General features: G+C 41.2%; 1 pseudogene; it reads left to right on the forward strand.

Annotated features, from left to right (window-relative positions):
* Nucleotides 1-13,502: 13,502 nt before the first annotated feature.
* LOC122468264 lies at nt 13,503-13,808 on the forward strand (annotated as a pseudogene).
* The last annotated feature ends 1,688 nt before the right edge of the window (nt 13,809-15,496 follow it).

Here is a 15,496-nt window from a genome sequence, read left to right on the forward strand (position 1 = left end):
TTATATTGTTTACACATATTTTTTGTTTCAAGTTTTTATTTAAATTCCAGTTAGCTAACATATACTGTAGTATTAGTTTCGGAAGTAGAATTTAGTGATTCATAACTTGCACTTAACACCCAGTATTCATAACAAGTGCCCTCCTTAATGAGCATCACCCATTAGATCATCTCCCATCCGCTTCCTCTTCAGCAACGCTCCGTTTGTGCACTGTAATTAAGAGTGTGTTTTATGGTTTGCCTCTCTCTTTCCCCCTATGTTTATCTGTTCTTAAATTCCACAAATGAGTGAAACCATATGGTATTTGTCTTTCTCTGTCCTGACTTATTTCGCTTAGCATAATATACTCTAGCTCCATCCACACACTGCAACTGTCAACATTTCATTTTTTTTTTATGGCTGAGTAATATTCCATTGTATATACACATACCACATCTTCTTTATCCATTCATCAGTGGATGGACATTTGGGATATTTCCATAATTTGGCTATTGTTCATAATGATGCTATAAACATCATGGTGCATGTATCCCTTTGAATCAGTATCTTTGTATCCTTTGGGTAAATACCTAGTAGTACAATTGCTGGATCAAAGGGTAGTTCTATTTTTAACTTTCTGAGGCACCTCCATGCTATTTTCCAGAGTGTCTGCATCAGTTTGTATTTTCACCAACAGTGCAAGAGGGCTCCCCTTTTTCCATATCCTTGCCAACACCTGCTGTTTTCTGTGTTGTTAATTTTAGCAATTCTCACAGGTGTGAGGTGATATCTCATTGTAGTTTTGATTTGTATTTCCCTGATAATGAGTGATGTTGGGCATCTTTTTCTGTGTCTGTTAGATGTCTGTATGTCTGTCTTCTCTGGAAAAATGTCTGTCTGTGTCTTTTGCCCATTTCCTAACTGGATTATTTATTTTTTGGGTGTTGTGTTTGATTAGCTTTGGATACTAACCCTTTATCCGAAATGTCATTTGTAAATATTTTCTCCCATTCCAAAGGTTGTCTTTTAGTTTTGCTGATTGTTTCTTTTGCTGTGCAAAAGCTTTTTATCTTGATGAAGTCCCACTAATTCATATTTGCTTTTGTTTCCTTTGCCTCTGGAGACGTGCCTAGTACAAAATTGGTACAACCAAAGTCAGAGAGGTTGCTGCCTGTACTCTCTAGGATTTTGATCGTTTCCTGTCTCACATTTAAATCTTTCATCCATTTTGAATTTATTTTGTGTGTGGTGTAGGAAAGTAGTCCAGTTTCATTCTTTTCCATGTTGCTGTCCATTTTTTCCAACACCACTTATTGAAGAGACTGTCATTTTTCCATTGTATATCCTTTCCTGCTTTGTCGAATATTAGTTGACCATTTCTGGATTTTCTATCTTGTTCCATTGCTCTGTGTATCTTTTTGTGACAGTACCATAGTGTCTTGATAACTATGACTTTGTAATATAACTTGAAGTCTAGGATTGTGAAGCCTCCAGCTTTGCTTTTCTTTTTCAAGTTTGTTTTGGCTATCCAGGGTCTTTGTGGTTCCATACAAATTTTAGGATAGCTTATTCTGGATCTGTGAAAAATTCTGGTGGTACTTTGACAGGGATTGCATTAAATGTGCAGATTGCCTTGGGTATTATAGACATTTTAATAATATTTGCTCTTTCAATCCATGAGCCTGGAATGCTTTTCCATTTCTTTTTGTCCTCTTCTATTTCTTTCAGAAGTGTTCTATAGTTTTCAGAGTTCATATCTTTTACCTCTTTGGTTAGGCTTATTCCTATCTATCTTTTTCTTGGGGGGGGGGTGAAATTGTAAATGGGATCTATTCCTTGATTTCTCTTTCTGCTGCTTGATTATTGATGTTTGGAAATGCAACCATTTCTGTATGTTGATTTTGTATCCTGTGACTTTACTGAATTCGTGTATCAGTTATAGCAATTTTTTTGGTGGAGTCTTTTGGGTTTTCTACATAGTAGTCTGCAAATAGTGAAAGTTTGACTTCTTCCTTGCCACTATGGATGCCTTTTATTTCTTTTTGTTGTCTGATTGCTGAGGCTAGGACTTCCACTACTATGTTAAAAAACAGTGGTGAGAGTAGACATCCCTGTCTTGTTCCTGACCATAGAGGAAAAGCTCTCAGTTTTTTCTCATTGAAGATGATATTAGCTGTGGGTCTTTCATATATGGCCTTTATGAGGTTGAGGTGTGTTCCCTCTATCCTTACTTTGTTGAGGATTTTTATTATGAATGGATGCTGTACTTTGTCAAATGCTTTATCTGCATCTGTTGAGAGGATTGTATGGTTCTTATCCTTTCTTTTATTAATATCATATACATGTTGATTGATTTGCAAATATTGAACCACTTTAAATCCCAGGAATGAATCCCACTTTATTGTGGTGAGTAATTCTTTTAATGTAGTGTTGGATTCAATTTGCTAGTATTTTGTTGAAAATTTTTGCACCCATGTTCATCAGGGATATTAACCCGTAATTCTCATTTTTGGTTGGGTCTTTGGTTTTGCAATCAAGGTAATGCTGGCCTTGTAGGATGAATTTGAAAGTTTCCCTTCTATATATATATATTTTGGAACAGTTGGAGAAGAATAGGTATTAACTCTTCTTTAAATGTTTGGTAGAATTCCTCTGTGAAGCCATCTGGCCCTGGACTTTTGTTTGTTGGGATATTTTTGATTACTGATTCAATTTCTTTGCTCGTTATCTGTCTATTCAAGTGTTCTATTTCTTCCTGTTCCAGTTCTGGTAGCTTATATATTTCTAGGAATTTATCCATGTCTTCTAGATTGCCCAATTTGTTGGCATATAATTTTTCATAATAGTCTCATTATAAGTGTTTGTATTTCTTTTTTTTTTTTTTTAATTTTTTTTTCAACGTTTATTTATTTTTGGGATAGAGAGAGACAGAACATGAACGGGGGAGGGGCAGAGAGAGAGGGAGACACAGAATCGGAAACAGGCTCCAGGCTCTGAGCCATCAGCCCAGAGCCTGACGCGGGGCTCGAACTCACAGAGCGCGAGATCGTGACCTGGCTGAAGTCGGACGCTCAACCGACTGCGCCGCCCAGGCGCCCCTAAGTGTTTGTATTTCTGCAGTGGTGACTGTGATCTCTCCTTTCTCATTCATGATTTTATTTATTTGCGTTTTTTTTCTCTTTTCTTTTGATAAGTCTGGCTAAGGGTTTATCAATTTATTCTTTCCAAGAACCAGCTCCTTATTTCATTGATCTGTTCTGCTGTTTTTTTCTTGCTGTTGTTGTTTCCATGTCATTTATTTCTGCTCTAATCTTTATTATTTCCCTTCTTCTGCTGGCTTTAGGATTCGTTTGTTGTTCTTTTTCTAGCTTCATTAGGTGAAAGGTTAGGGTGTATATTTAAGATTTTTTTTTTTTAATTTATTTTTTCAGAGAGAGAGCAGGGGAGGGGCAGAGAGAGAGAGGAAGAGAGAGAATCTGAAGCAGACTCTACACTGTCAGTGTAGAGCTCAATTTGGGGCTCGAACTCATGAATGGTGAGATCATGACCTGAGTCAAAATCGTGAGTTGAACACTTAACTTACTGAGTCACCCAGGCACCCCCAAGACTTTTATTGCTTCTTGATGTAGGCCTGTATTGCTACATACTTCCCTATTATGATTGCTTTTGCTGCATCACAAAGGTTTTGGACTGTTGTGTTTTCATTTCCTTTTGTTTCCATGTGTTTTTTTAATTTCTTCTTTAATTTCCTCATTGACCCATTCGTTCTTTAGTAGGATGTTCTTTAACCTCCATGTATTTCTGGTCTTTCCAAATTTTTTTCTTGTGGTTGACTTCACATTTCATAGTGTTGTCATCAGAAAATATGCATGGCAGGATCTCAGTCTTTTTGTATTTGTTGAGGCCTGAGTTGTGACCTGGTATGTGATCTGTTCTGGAGAATGTCCCATGTGCGTTCAAAAAGAATGTGTACTCTGCTGCTTGAGGACAAAATGTTCTGAATATATCTGTTAAGTACATCTGTTCCAGTATGCCATTCAAAGCCATTGTTTCCTTGTTGATTTTCTGCTTAGATGATCTGTCCATTGATGTAAGTGGGGTGTTAAAGTCCTCTACTATTGTTGTATTATCAATGAGTTCCTTTATGTTTGTTCTTAATTGTTTTATATATTTGGGGGCTTTCACGTTGAGGGCATAAATATTTACAGTTGTTAGATCTTTTTGTTGGATAGACCCTTTTATTATGATATAGTTCCTTTCTTCATCTCTTCGTATGGTCTTTGGTTTAAAATCTAGTTTGTGTGATATAAGTATGGCTACTCTGGTTTTCTTTTGACATCCATTTGCATGAAAGATTGTTCTCCATCCCCTCACTTTCAATCTGCAGGTGTCTTTAGGTCTAAACCGAGTGTCCTATAGGCAGCATATAGATTTTTTTTTTAATCCATTCTGGCACCCTATGGCTTTTGATTGGAGTATTTAGTCCATTTACATTGAGAGTAATTATTGATAGATATGTATTTGGTGCCATTTTATTACTTGGTTTGTCATTGTTTCTGCAGATATTCTCTATTCCTTTCTAGTCTTTGTAACTTTTGGTCTTCCTTTCCCACTCAAAGAGTCCCCTTTAATATTTCTTGCAGGGCTGGTTTAGTGGTCATGGACTCCTTTAGTTTTTGTTTGTCTGGGAAACCCTTTATCTCTCTTTCTGAAGAATAGATTTACTGGATAGTGTATGCTTGGCTGTATATTTTTCTGATTCAGCACATTAAACATATCATGCCACTCCCTTCTTGCCTGCCAAGTTTCTGTGGAGATATCTGCTACTAACCGTATTTGTCTTCCCTTGTAAGTTAAGGACTACTTTTGTCTTGGTTCTTTAGGATTTTTCTTTATTTTTATATTTTGCAAATTTAACTACAATATGTCTTAGTGTTGGCCCACTTTCGTTGATTTTGATGGGAGTTCTCTGTGCCTACGGGATTTGCATGTCTGTTTCCTTTCCCAGATTAGAGAAGTTTTCAGCTATAATTTCCTCAAGTAAACCTTCTGCCCCCTTTTCCATCTCTTCCTCTTCTGGGGCTCCTATGGTATGAATGTATGGAGTTACTGAGTACCCTGGGTCTACATTCATGATCTAATATTTTTCTTTCCCTGTTCTTTTCAGCTTCATTATTTCCCATAATTTTATCTTCTACATCACTTATTCATTCCTCTGCTATTTCCATCCTTGTGGTCATTACCCAGTCAGTTTCAAATCTTGGTTGTTGCATTTTTCATCTTGGCCTGCCTAGTTTTTACGTCTCAGAAGTCTGCAGTAAGGGACTCCCTAATGTCTTCTTTGATTTTCTCAAGCCCAGCTAGTATCCTTATGATTACTGCTTTTAATTCTGGATCAGGCATATACTTATTTCTGTTTCAATTAGATCCCTGGCTGTGGCCTTTTCTTGTCTGGGATGAATTTCTCCATCTTGGCATTTTGTCTAGGTCTCTGTCTTCTTCTTTGTGTTAGGAAAGCCTGTTTATGTTTCCTGTTCCTGAGAGTAATGGCTTTATAAAGAAGAGGTCATATATTCCCCGGGGCCTGGCACTCTAGGAAGTGTCTCTGGTGTATGCTGTGTGCACTCTGCTGCTGTGTTTTGGCTGCTCTTTCCCTCAGGTCAGTCCTCCGCAGAGCTTCTCCTTGCCTGAAGTGGGGAGTGTTTTAGGACCTTGGCCAGAGTGTGGCAAGTTTCAACTAGGTGTGCTCTGGTCTGCTTGTTAAAAGCAACCTGATGCTGTTTCCACTAAAGCTGAAGCTTTGCAGAACTCTATGGTCAGTAGATGTGGTGCATGTGGAGGTGTTTGTGCTGGTCTTCTGAGGCAGGGGCCTGTTGCACTGGTTCTCAGGCACACTTACCAGAGAAAAGCAGCACCTGCAGAATGCAAGGGGACAGGGTTTGGTGTAAGCAGTTTAGGCCGCCAGTATTGGCAATTGTGCTGCTTACTGAAGTTAGTTTATGCTGAAGGGTGGGGGAGAGAAATGGCACCAGCCCCCTTCCACTCCCCAGAAAGGGGAGTTTGTGACCATCACTGCCTGGGAGGCCCTTCCAGAAGAGGGAACAACCTCCACTTGTGTGTCTCAGGTGTCCCTCACATCCCTGTTTCCACCCTGTCTGTGTCTGGGCCCTCTGCCCACACAGTAATGCAGTGCACCTGTGTTCTATCCCACGCAGGCTGGCTGAGTTTTAAAACTCCAAGTTTTAGGGACCCAATGTGGTGCAGACCTATGCTGGTCCTCTGTGGGAGGATCTCACCACTCTGAGGCTGGTGCAGGCTCATCCCAGAAGGGGAGTTTCCACCAAAGCACAGGGGCATGGAGTTTGGAGTAAAGTGCAGCAAAGAGCCAGTGTCCAGGTTAGCTGTCCTCAGCAGGTGTCTCTGCACCTATCCTGAGGGGTGGGGGAGCGAAATGGTGCCCACTGGCTCTTTTGTTCCCGGAGAGCCGATGCTTCCTCTCCCAGATGCACTCTCAGAAGAGGGGACCATCTCTCCCAGTGCATCCCAGGGAACCCTCAGATCGGGCTGTCCACTACGAGGCTATCTGCCCTCCTTCTCCACAGGAGCACTGCAGTGCCCTCCAGGCTCCATGCCGGCCACACCACAGACCTCTAAAACTCTAGTCTTTGAGCCCTGCTGGTTGTAGAATCTCACAAAAATCAGCCCCTCTCATTTTCCCAGTCAATGGCTTTGGGGAAGTGTTTTCCTTGTGCAATCTCCTGTGCGCTCCTCTCTCTCTCTCTCTCTCTCTCTCACCTCTCTCCATGAACAGGGCTCCCTCCCCTCTGCAGCCTCTTCAATCCACTTCTCCCCCAAACCACATCTCCACACCTCCTACCTTCCACGATGTGGCTTCTTCTCTCCCTGTAGTTGTGCAGTTTGTTATTTCAGTCCTCAGGTTGATTTCTTGGTTGTTCAGAACGATGAGGTATTTATCTAGCTGTGTTCAAGGAAAAAGGCAAGCCTAGGCTCTTCCTACTACTCTGCCATTAGCTCCTCAGTTTTATGTTGTAAACAATAAGAACTCAACTGACTAATTTAATAGATTGAAGCGAAGGAGAAATTGTCTTTCAGGATCTTCTAGGTGGCCTAAAAATTAAATTTACATAAGGCAGATCAACAGGAGAAAAAAAAACACCCAAATTTTATTACATACGCATAGAGGCTCATTTATGAAATTGAGACCTGAAGAAGTGACTGAGGCAGCCAGTTTGTCTACTTTTTAGACAAAGAGACAATAAATCTGTGAAGAACTGACAGGACAAAGAAAACTTTGGGAGCTTCAATTAGTAAGGAATTCTAAACAGAATTTGGGTGTTGAAGTAAGTTAGTAAAAAGTAACAAGGATTGTTTACACAACTTTCTCAGCTCTAAGTTTCCCATTTCTGGTGATAAGGATGACTCATTACCTCCTTGTACAGGGAGGGTATCACTCGCATGGGAAATTCATTTCTTGCTTTCAGGGGGGCAGAGGAGGGTCTGAGTGTCCTGGTTGTACTGGCTGTCTCTTAAGTATGAGAAATGAGATGATTCATTTTCAGAAATACCAAATGAAAGCTGTGCTGTCTAGTTAACAATAGGTTTACAACGTATTGCAAATACCTACCAACCCTCCCCCCACAATGGAGTCCCACACCCTTAGACACGTCCAGGTTCTCCTTCCCCTCTCCATTCCAGGGACTTATTTTTTTGCGAGCTTTGCGATGAGCATGCGCCAAAGAACTGAAGTCTCTGCAGCACCTCAAGGAACGTACATTTGTTCCAGTCTGAATACTTTTTGCCTTACGGGGCATGGATGACATCTGGGCAAGGCTGTAACCTCTGCAGTGCTCCGCTAATGAGGGACGGGGGGGGGGGGGGGGGGGGGGGGGGGGGGACTTGCACGCTAGGCGACAAATTGTCTGCTGTAACTGCCCCGCATGTGCCTGTCCATCAGACACCTGCTCTTGCGAAAGCATTGATTAAGGCCTCCCTTGACTGCACTCTGCGTCTCCCCATCCCTCCTTTGGGTCAGTGGGCTTATTTCTCACATTAAGTAAATTTATTTAAAATAATCAATATGCCAAAGTGGCACGTCTGAAGGCAGTCTGTCCTTGGCCCCTAAAAGGCCAAATTGGCCTTACTGAATGACTCATGAATTGGACAGTATCCCATTGAGCAAATGAAAGAGAGCTCCATCAAGCTACAGAAGAGGAAAGGCTTTTAAAGGTGGGGGTGGGGTGGAGAGGAAGGCAATTATTAGCAAGTAATGCATTATTTTAGGCAAGGTCCTCCTCCTAAGGGGAATGGACGGGGTCTATCAGTAAACTCCCTAGTGCTGTAGTGCTGACCAAGAAGTTCCATGTTGACTGGTTAAAGGCTACATTGGTGGTGATCGGGGATCGAAACTGCAGTTAAGTTAGTGTTAAGTCTTGGCTTGCTGACGTGGGGTTTTATTATGAGTGACTCCATTTGGGGCCTGTGGTTTTCTTTTTAACGGTATGATCAGTCCTATCATTTCTTACCTTTCTATTTCCCACTGATCACCTTCCCTGACTCCTTGCACCCAGGCCTCTTTGGTATCGTCACCCCCAAACCCACCAGACGGGGCCCCCGTATAGGGCTTTTGCCCTGGCTGTTCATCCTCCAGTTGATGAGGTTTGAAGTGTTGGGGTTCGGAGCCATCAGCCAAGAAACAATTCTTGACATGTCTTTGGGGCAAAAAAGTGGTTTCATTAAAGCACAGGGACAGGACCCCTGGGTAAAAAGAGCTTCCCGCAGATTGTGAGGAGTGACTGATTAAATATGGGGCAGATGGGGGGAGGTAAAGTCCAGGGAAGTTTCCAAAAGGGTTTTCATATGCTAAAGAAGACTCATAGGATCCAGGATCCTGGAGGCCTAGCTACTGTTGAGCTAAAGTTGCTTTTCCCTCTGGCAAAGCATTAACATTAAGACACAGGGAGTTCCTGGAGAACCGGTCTACTTTGCCTCTGTCAAGTAATGGGCTGCAGGTTATAAGGAAATTTAACTTTATCTACCATTTCCTTCTTGCCTTTGTTCCCCACCTCACAGTGGCTAACCCAGCATCTCGGTGGCTTCTTCACTTACAAGTCATTCTCTCATTGCGGCCTTCCCTCATCCCCTCAGCCACACTTCCTGTCCTTCTCTCCTTATTACCTAATATACTGTGAATGTAGCTGTCGCCTCAGAGAACTGTAAACTCTCCATAAAGGCAGGGTGTTTTGTTGTTATGCCTCGAATCTCCTGTGTGTGGGATCATATATTTCTTGAATGACTAAATCTACCCCAAGCCTAGGGCAGGTGGTAACTGCCCTCTTTTCTGTCACTCGTTTGTGTATGCGTGCCTGTGTGTGTGTAGTTCTATGTAGCTTGATCACGTGATATGTTCGGGTAACAGCACTATAATCAAGATACAGGACCGATGCATCACAAGCATCCCTCACACCACCTCTTATAGCCACATCCTTTCTCCATATCCAGGATTCCTTTTTAAGAAAAATGTAACATAAGACTGTGGAAATGTAGCTGGCATGCAGGGGTGCAAGAGCAACTGACTCTGGGGAGTCCCAAACCGACCAGGCACAGCCACTCACCATCGGCAAAACCCAAAGGCACAGAGACAAGTGGTGGTGAAGTAAGAGAGGAATTTATTTCCATGAGGCCGACACCCGGAAGACCACAGACTAATGGCTCAAAGGCTGTCACCGAAGTGCCAAAAATATTTCCAGGCTTATATGAGGAAATGTGGGGCAAAGGTCTGGTACATGCAGGTGGGCAGTGAAGGTCTGGTGGGTCTTTGTCTTGGAGTCAATGACATGAGGTCTTGCTGGCTCAGGAAACTCCTTATTGCCTGAGGGAGTACTTTCGGTTCCCATCTGGGGGTGCTTTGCCCTCAGGGTCTTTTTCCAGAGTGAAGAGAAAGCTGGAAAGAAGAACTTAATCAATTAGAAAGTTTGAGTTCAGGGGTGGTTGGGTGGCTCAATCAGCTGAGCATCCAACTCTTGATTTCTGCTCAGGTCATGATCTCATGGTTCATGGATCCAAGCCCTACATGGGGCTCCATGCTGGCAGTGGGGAGCCTGCTTGAGATTCTCTCTCTGCCCCTCCTCATTCATGCTTGTGCTCTCTCTCTTCCTCTCTCAAAATAACTAAATAAACCTTTTTTTTTTTAAAGAAAGTTTGAGTTCAAAATGGAAGTAACGAAAGTCCTCTTTCAGAAAGAGATCCATGGTGTATTGTGGTTTTCTTCTTTCTTTCTTTCTTTCTTTTTCTTTCTTTTGTTGTTGTTCTTTTTTTGTGATGTCAACCGTAGGGCCATTTTACTATGAACCCTTGATGGGCAGGGTAACTCTGGGGACACGCCAAACTTCCCTCCTCTCACACTACACGAAGCATTATGACTACAGGCATATATTCCTATGATCCTTGTATTGTTGAGTGAAAAAGTAAGTTGCAGAAAATGTTTTTTTGGAGAAGGAAAACTGTATACACATTTATATGAGCATATGAAGCTTTCAATTCACTTTCTCATACCCTAATTCAAAGGCTCCCTCTGAAAGTCTGGTTTAGAGAACTGGCCCGTGAGACTTGCCAAGTTTCCCATCTATCAACGGGTCACACATTCCACGTTCATCAACCCAAGTCATTCCTCCTGAATTCCTTACTGTAATCTCAACTCTCCTCATGTACACATAAACAAAAGATTTATAAGGCAAGCAGAGGCATATTATGAAAGCCATCTTGTCAGCACCCACTTCTCACTTATTTTTACAACCAGACATGGTGTTCAGAAGGGGAATCCCTGCTATGCTGATGTGTCATTGGAGGCCCAGGGAACACACACAGGTCATCTGTGGCAGTGCCATTGTGATAGATTGAAATGACAATCTTCTCAGACTGAGGGGAAAAAAGATTTGTATAATGAGAAAGACATGTTCCAGAAACTTCTAGGGTTGGTATTTTTTAGTAATAACTCCTAAGGCTTTATTCATCAGAGCCACAAAGTGAAGGAATAATAATTCTTCAGCCATTTCAGCCACTAAAGTTTTTACTACTAGTACAATATAGAGATAGCCTCTTTGCTGATTAAAAATATTATGTTTTGTGTTTTGTCACTAATCTCCCTGGAACTGACCTTTGGTGATATACTGTGTGCAAGCTATCCAGTTGCTTTCCTTCCATATATGGGTATCTGTGATATTGTGAATTTTAATAAGAAATATATATACATGGTCTTAATTCCCATTTCTGGCACAGAGCTCCTAAAACCCTTAGAATTTCCTAAGAGAGTGATAATGTGTCTTTTGTTATGGCAATGAGGTGACTTTTGTAAAGTAGCTAGGATGGTTGCCAACAGAACAAATCATGTTAGTGGTTTAGAACTTTTAACCCCACCCCCAATCTCCTTGGGAGGGAAGAGGGAGTTTGAGGTTGAGTCAATCACTAATGGTCAGTGATTTGACTGATCATGCCTCTATCATAAAACCTCCATAAAAACCCAAAAGGACTGGGTTTGGAGAGTTTCCAGGCTGGTGAACCAGAATCATGGGCCACTGAGCCCAAGCGCATAAGCTCCTTGGTTGGGAATCTCACCCTATGTGTTTCTTTATCTAGCTATTAATTAATATCCTTTGATATCCTTTGTAAAAACCAGTAATCTAGTGAGTAAACGGATTTCCTGATTTCTGTGAGGCTTTCTAGCAAATTAATTGAACCCAAAGAAGGGGTTGTGGTAATCTATGATTTATAGACAGCCAATCGGTCAGAAGCAAGGGTAACAACCTGGATTTGGGATTTCAGTCTGAAGTGAAGGGCAGTCTTATGGGACTAAGCTCTTAACCTGTGGAATCTGATGCTATCTCAAGGTAGATAGTGTCAGAATTGAGTTGAATTGTAAGACACCCAGCTGTGTCTGAGAATTGCTTTGTGGTGTGGAGACCACCCCTCACATTGGAATTTGTACTAGAATCATTAACACCCTCCTATCCTAGCTCCCTGCACTGTATTGTGCAACCTTTCCCCAACCTTTCAGCAGTTCTTGATTGCAGATAGAGTTTCCACATACACGTGGGGCTGGGTCTGTTTATGCATCACTATTCTGCTATTGTTCTATATTTCTATCCCTGCACCAACATCACATGGTGATGAATACTATAGCATTATAAAAAGTTTTGCTGCGTAGTAGGGAAAGTTCTTATAATTCATCCTTCCTCAAGAGTGTTTAATTTTTCTTGTACTTTTCAGGCCCATACATTTTTAAAGAAAAAGTTTGAAAAGTTCCACATAAAAAGGGGCAGGGCATATTTTGGTTGGCATTACACTGACTATATACCAGGTTGGGGGGAGAAATAACATCTTTACTATTGATTTTGCCAATCCCTGAACGTGTAATATTTTTCAATTTAATTACCTTTTTTTTTCAAGTTTTCATAATTTTCTCTATAAAAGTCCTGTCAATTTCTTGTTAGATTCAATGCCTCAAGTATGCATTTCATACGCTTTCAAGCACAGAGGTTGATGTGGGGCTCGAACTCATGGACCTGAGCCTGAAGTCAGACACCCAACTGACTGAGCCACCCAGATGCCCCTTTCTTTATTTTTTTTAATGTTTATTTATTTTTGAGAGAGACAGAATGTGAGCAGGGTAGAGGTAGAGAAAGAGACAGACAGACAGACAGAATCTGAAGTAGGCTCCAGACTGAGCTGTCAGCACAGAGCCTGACACGGGGGTCAAACTCATAAACTGTGAGATCATGACCTGAGCCGAAGTCAGAAGCTTAACTGACTGAGGCACCCAGCCGTCCCTCAAGAGGAATGTTTTTAGAAGAGGTAGTGGGCAGAATTATTAGTGACCAGAAAAAGATATGTCCAAGTCCTGACATGCCTATCTGTGAAATGTAACTACTTACAAATCAGGTCTTTACACATATAATTAAAGCTCTCAACATGAGATCATCCTGTTTGTAGGATGGGCCCTAAATCTAATGACTAGTGTCTTTATAAGAGACAGAAAAGGAGAAGATACAGAGACACACAGAGGGGAAGAACACTATGAAGACCCAGGCAGAGATGGGAGTGATGTGTCTACAAGCCAGGAAGCACCAAGAATTGCTAGAAGCCACCAGAAGAGAGGCATGGAGAGAGAGAGCTCCTAGAAGGAACCAAAACTGCCAACACCTTGATTTCAGACTCTGGCCTCCAAAACTCTGAGAGAATAAATTTCTGCTGTTTTAAGTCACCCAGTTTGTAATAATTGGCCAAAGCAGCCCTAAGAAACTTACACAGAAAATAACATAGGAAACCCGCTTAGTGACAGAGCAATTCGAAAAAATTTCTTAAACAAGTTACAAAAAGCCCTGGCCACTAAAGAAAAGATTGATATATTCCTCTATGTTGAAATCACCATCTTGTGGGCTGGGAGGACGTGCAGCGGCCAGTCAGCTAGGTTTCGAGAAGCCTCTCTGCCTGCCCAGCCCGCCCTCAGGATGCCCAAGAGGAAGGCCAGCTCTGCCAAGGGGGCTGCGAAGCAGGAGTCCAAGAGGAGATGGGGGGAGGTTGTTAGCCAAACCTGCTCCTGCAAAAATGGAAATGAAGCCAAAAAAGGGGGCAGGAAGGGATAAATCTTCAGACAAAAAAGTGCAAGCAAAGAGGAAAAGGGGAGCGAAGGGAAACCAGGCTGAAGTGGCTAACCAAGAAACGAAAGAGACTTACCTGCAGAAAATGGAGACACTAAAAACGAGGAGATTCCAGCCCCTGATGAAGCAGGAGGGAAAGAAGCTACGTCTGATTAATATCATACATACCATGTCTTATCAGTCATCCCTGTCCCCCTTCTTGTACAATCCAGAGGAGTACTTTGATCAACTATTTTATAGATGCAAGTTTTTTAGTAGCTCTAGAAACATTTTTAAGGAGAGACACCCACTTCATCCCATTTCTTAAATGTCAATGCTTTTTTTAAAGAGGTGAAATCATTTTCTTGTTATTTATGTATTTTTTGGTACAATCAGAAAATATTGGGGTATTGAATATGGGAGGCTTTGACTGCCTTGGGTATCAGCTCAACATTTCACAGATGGGGTAGTTTTTTTTTTTTTTTTTTAATTTTTTTTTTCAACATTTATTTATTTTTGGGACAGAGAGAGACACAGCATGAACGGGGGAGGGGCAGAGAGAGAGGGAGACACAGAATTGGAAACAGGCTCCAGGCTCTGAGCCATCAGCCCAGAGCCTGACGTGGGGCTCGAACTCACGGACCGCGAGATCGTGACCTGGCTGAAGCCGGACGCTTAACCGACTACGCCACCCAGGCGTGTTTTTATATTCTACAGTACAAAGCATATTGAATGGCAATTGGGAGTCTGTCATGCATTTAATATGTCTTGAACATTAAAAAAAATACTGTTTCCTAAAGAAAACCACTCCTTGATCTTGACTCTCCCTGTCAGAATTTTGTAAGTTCTGTAGCATCTTGGTTGGTTTTCCTAGTAACTTTGTTAATGTGCTGTGCAGGATTATAAATCTGTGTATGTAGTGTATATGATATTAAATTGTGAATTAATGGGACTTAATAATGTAACAGTGTGTCAACATTTGAAGATACTGATACTTGATATACTGTTAAGGAAAATTTGCCTCCAAAGTTTAAGCTGGAAAGTCACTGGAATAACTTAGAAAAGAATCACAACTATATGATTTTTTTAGATTTTTGATATGTATGTTAAGAATTGTGTACAAATTGAGATGTCTTACTGGTCCTCAGCACAACCGATAAAAACTCAATTATGAAAGAAAAAAATCATCATCCTTTGAACATGAAAAAACACTGCCAGAAGAATCTAAGACATGCCACAAAGTAGGAATTATGCAGCAGAGTCAATCAACAAAGTACTTGCTCTAAAATACACTTCTATGAATCTATCAGGAAGTCAAACAACTTAGTAGGGAAATGAACTAAAGTAAGTAAATAAACAAATAAAAAAAAAAGTAGGAAACACAACACAAATGGCTTGTGAGCACATGAAAAGATGGTCAGCATGAAAATCAAAACATAGTAAGTTACCATTTTACCCCAGAGTAGCAAAAAATTTCAAAGTCTGATAACAGCAAGTGTTAGCAAGGAAGTAGAGCAACTGGAAATCCGGTACCCTGCTGGAGAATGTAAATTGGGACAATCAAGTTGGAAAGTTGTTTGACATTATCTAGCAAAATTGCAGACATATATACTCTATAACCCAGTAATTTTATTCCAAAGCTGATGTAATCAGGAGACATGAATAAGAATGCCCATAGTAGCTTTGATTAGAATTGTCAAAAATGGAAACAACCCAAAAGTCCATGTGTAACAGAATGGCTAAAAGAGGAATCCTACTGATACAATGAAATACTGCCTACATATATAAATGGATGTGCTGCCACTCTGTGCTTCAACAGGCAAGTAATGATAACAATATGTTCAGTATGATTCCAATTTAGATCA

This window comes from Prionailurus bengalensis, chromosome A1 (genome assembly GCF_016509475.1).
Source record: "Prionailurus bengalensis isolate Pbe53 chromosome A1, Fcat_Pben_1.1_paternal_pri, whole genome shotgun sequence".
NCBI classification, from domain to species: domain Eukaryota; kingdom Metazoa; phylum Chordata; class Mammalia; order Carnivora; family Felidae; genus Prionailurus; species Prionailurus bengalensis.